At 35.8% G+C, this 4644-nt stretch overlaps 1 pseudogene; it reads right to left on the bottom strand.

The window, feature by feature from the left end:
* Positions 1–1471: 1471 nt before the first annotated feature.
* Positions 1472–1593, bottom strand: LOC111736532 (annotated as a pseudogene).
* Between the last annotated feature and the right edge of the window lie 3051 nt (positions 1594–4644).

Here is a 4644-nt window from a genome sequence, read left to right as displayed (position 1 = left end):
TGTGACAGAAACATGGAGCAAATGGGAAACATGGTGGGGTCTAGATGAACAGACACCCTACAACTAGAGAGAGAACTAAGAAATCATGCTGCAACGGTAGGAGGTAGGAGGCGGCAAAGACACGAGGCTGTTCCGTCCCTAGCGGCTGAGTGAGACAGAGGCTACAGCAGCTGCAGGTGCCTCTTAAAGGGGCCGTGTCCACGACTGGACTTTTACGGTGGCAGACTCGTTTGCTCTGAGCACCAGCACCGGGTGGGCTCCTGGAGCGGGAAGGGACCAGAGACTTACAGGGGACATTGAGTTGTCAGAATGAAGGCCAGAGGTGAAGCTTTCTCCTGGGCAGAAGTGCTGGTGGTATCCATTGTTCCTCTGCTGAGCCCTACCCCATTCCAGTGTGCAGACGCAGGCACTGCTATAGCTGAGAAGTCCTCAAACTGGATAACAGAGGTCACTTCACCCAGAGGATTCCCTGAAACTCTGCCTTCCCCAACTCACGGCCCTTCCAAAGCCACATCCAGTTGTGTCCTTGGTTAGTCTTGTGCAACTTGCTAAGCTCTAAGACCCACAATAGTGGCAGCTGACCTTGGTTTCTGGCATGACTTCTTGAGGCAACTATAAGCACAGCACCTGTGGATTGCTTGCTGAATCTTAACAAGTGGCCTTGAAGAGACACAGCTTGGGGCTAAACTTGGCCTGCTACTGAACCCCTCTCAGGACTGTGCCATTGGACACATACTACACAAAGCCACACTAATAAGGCCAGGAGACTTAGGAGCTTTGCTTAGTACATAGAAACAGACACTGAAAGGTAGCCAAAATGGGAAGACAAAGAAGTAGAAATCATATATGAGAAAAGAACAGAGATCCAGGAAAAATGGAGTCAAACAATCTAACAGATACAGAGTTCAAAATATTGGTTATAAAAATGCCCAATGAACTTAGTGGAAGTGTAGATGAACTCAGTGAGAACTTGAAGAAAGATATATATATATATATAAAAAAACCCCAAAGAAATGGAAATGGAAATTATAAAAGGGAACCAGTCAGAAATGAAGAATACATTATCTGAGATGAAGAGTATATTAGAGGGAATCAACAGAATGGATGAAGAAGAGGATCAAACCACTGATATGGAGAATGGGGAAGCCAAGGACACTCAATCAGAATGGCAAGAAAAAAGAAGCCAAGAAAATAATAATAATTTAAAAAGTCTTTGGGACAAAATTAAGTGTAAAACCATCTGTGTAATAGGGGTACCTGAAGGAGGAGAGGGAGAACAAGAAGTCGAAAAGCTATTTGAAGACATAATAATGGAAAACTTCCCTAACTTGGTGTAGGAAATAGACATACAACCCCAGGAAGCTCAGAGAGTCCCAAGAAGGAAGAAGCCAAAGACACATCATAATTAAAATGCCAAAGATTAAATAGAAGAGAAAAATTTTTTTTTTTAATTTTTTTTTTCTACTTTTTATGCTTATAGCACCTGGTCTTCCTAGGTGGTCTCCCATCCAAGTACTAACCAGGCCTGACCCTGCTTAGCTTCTGAGATTAAACGAGATCAGGCTTGTTGTTCAAGGTAGCATGGCCACAGACAAGAGAAAAATCTTAAAAGCAGCAAGAGAAAAGCAGTTGGTTACCTACAAGGGAGCACCCATAAAACTGGCAGCTGATTTCTTAAAAGAAACTATGCAGGACAGAGGGCTTGGCATAAAATAGTCAAAGTGATGAAAACCCAGGATCTACAACCAAGAATACTTTATCCAGCAAAGCTATCATTTAGAGTTGAAGGACAGATAAAGAGCTTCCCAGACAAAAATAAGATAAAGGAATTTATCACCACCGAGCCACTATTACAGGAAATATTGGCGGGACTTCTTTAAAAAGAAAATATATGTATCAAAATCATGAATAAAAAATGGTAATAACTGCATATATATCAATGAGTATCTCAAATGGAAAAAAATTAGGTGCTCCAACCAAAGGATAGAGTGGCTGAATGGATAAGAAAACAAGACCCCTACATATGCTGCCTACAAGGGACTCACTTCAGATTAAAAGTCACACACAGACTAAAAGGAAGGAAATGGAAAAAGATATTGCCTTGATGGACCTAGAGTTATTGCGCTGAATGAAGTAAGTTAGATAGAGAAAGACAAATACCACATGATTTTAAGTACATGCAGAATCTAAAAAATGAAATAACAACAACAACAAGAATAGAAACAAACTCATGGATGCAGAGAATATTTTGAGAGCTACTACATGGAGAGGAGCTAGGGGAGATGGTGAAAAAGGGCAAACGGTTTAAGAAATACAAATGGTTACAAAATAGTCATGGAGATATAAAGTGTAGCATAAGGAATATAGTCAACAATGTTGTAATAAATATGTAAGGAGGAAAAGGGGTACTAGATTTAGTAGGACAGTCACTTGAGCTCTAATCGCTATGCTGTACAACTGAAACTAATATATTATTGTAGGCCAACTATAATTGAAAAAAACTCATTGAATTGTACAATGTAAATATGAGCAATTAATTGTCTATTATATTTCAATAAAGCTGGGGGGTAAAAAACACTGATCTACAGAGAAGAGAGAGAAAAAAAAAAACCCCTACAGACTGTCCTCAGTCTTTTCCACAGCAATATTTAATACCAAAAGATAATAGAGCAATTGCTACAATATTCTAAAGAAAAAATTATACCAAAACGTGGCTGAAACTTTAGGGCCCCTGGCAGCTTTCATAAGCATGAACAAACTCCAGGAAGATTGCCTTTATGAGACTCTCTTACAAAAGCTATGTGATGACAAAATCCAAATAAGAAAAAATGAATAAAAATAAAAAACTTGGGAATGGAGAAGTTATGTTAAATATAATATAATACTGAGTATTTATGAGAATGATGATTATAAAGCAGATTATAAATATAAACTTTGATAAAATAATACTTATGTATATGGAAACAGAATAATCTAGCTCACCTATTAAGAATAAGAGATATAAACCAAAATTTGAGCCTCCCTTTAAGAAGGGCATCAATTTTAACTTAAAAAGAAACTGAACAAAATTAGTAACAGTTACTAAAAGTACTCTTTTAAAATTTAAACATTATATTGTAAATTACTTTTTTCTGATAATAAAATCTAGAGGGTACGGTATATTCATGACCAGAGTATCTAAAAAAGACTGTTTCCTAACCAATTTAGGTTCAGATGCAATCTCCAGTAATACAAAATTTGACAATGCTGTATCATAACTACAATTTCTCTGCTGTATTCTTGCTATTCAAGGTAAAGAAATTGAGACTTTTGTGCTGTTAAACTGCCTGGAATGTAAATCTTTATGTTTGTCGAAAATTGTGAAATATGTTTGAGATAATGAAAAGAAATCCAAGGCCTGGCTAGTTTGTCTTGATGTATCTGAACTTAAAATGAACTCTATTCTCCATGAAACTCTATTCTCCATGAACTCTATGCCAAGAACAATGCAGCATTTTACTCTACAGAATTATGAGACCAGAACAGCTTTTGATTTTCAAGATGGCCATTGGAATTCTTTGAAGACACTGGAAAATAATCTTGAATAAAAATTATGTCTTTTTCAGTTTTCCTAAAACAAATATACACAGAAATTTGTTTGACCACAAGACTAAGTTGGGAGGTGAAGAGCAGAGAGATTAGAGGAAATATGAGTTTTCAGCATTCTCATTTTTATACCAGGAAGTCCATTTGAAACCTAAGATTTTTAAGCCCAATGACCCCAACTGCTCGATGTTTTTCTTTGTCTTTTTTCATAATCTGCAAGGGCTCTTTTCAAAAACAAAATCTCTTGAAATGAAAGATTTGAAGTTTATTAAAACATTTAGTTTCACTTCAGTTTTTTTTTCTTCTGTTACTGTAAAGTAGAAAAAAGTTTTAAATTAAAACTAGAATTCATGTGAACACATTTTAAAAGAATTTCTATCATTCATTATAGTTGTGTGCAGAGAAAACATTTGGGAATGATGTTCATCTAGTATACTTAATATTTTTATTGTGTTATGGTAGATATATCATAGAATTCACTCATTATAAGTGTATGATTGATTGATTTTCAGTAAATTTACAAAGTTGTGCAAACATCACCATAATCCAATTTTAGAATGTTTCCGTCATCTCAAAAAGAAACCTCTTACCCATTTGCAGTGAATTTTTGTTCCCACTCCAGTCCCAGGCACCACTAATCTACTTTCTGTCTCTATAGATTTGCTTTTTCTGTTCTTTTCATATAAGTAGAATCTTATGATATGCGGTCTTTTGTAGGTGGCTTCTTTCGCTTAGCATGATGTTTTTGAAGTTCATCCACATTGTAGCACGTATCAATAATTTGTTCTTTTTTATTACTAGGTAGAATTCCAGTGTATGGATATACTACACTTGTTCATCCATTTACCAGTTGATGGAAATTTGAATTTTTTTCTACTTTTTTTGGTTATTATGACTAAAGCTTCTATGAATATTCATATATGTTTATGTGGTTATTATTATTCCTTTTGGGTAGATACAAGGGAGTGAAATTGCTGGGTCATATGGTAAATTTATGTTTGATGTTTTTTTAAATTGACAAAAGGCTTTTCAAAGTGGTTACATCATTTTACATTTTTT

Source organism: Pteropus vampyrus, unplaced genomic scaffold (genome assembly GCF_000151845.1).
Source record: "Pteropus vampyrus isolate Shadow unplaced genomic scaffold, Pvam_2.0 Scaffold1, whole genome shotgun sequence".
Classification (NCBI taxonomy): domain Eukaryota; kingdom Metazoa; phylum Chordata; class Mammalia; order Chiroptera; family Pteropodidae; genus Pteropus; species Pteropus vampyrus.
Note: the sequence above shows the minus strand (reverse complement) of the source record. Positions and strands in the feature narration are given on the sequence as shown.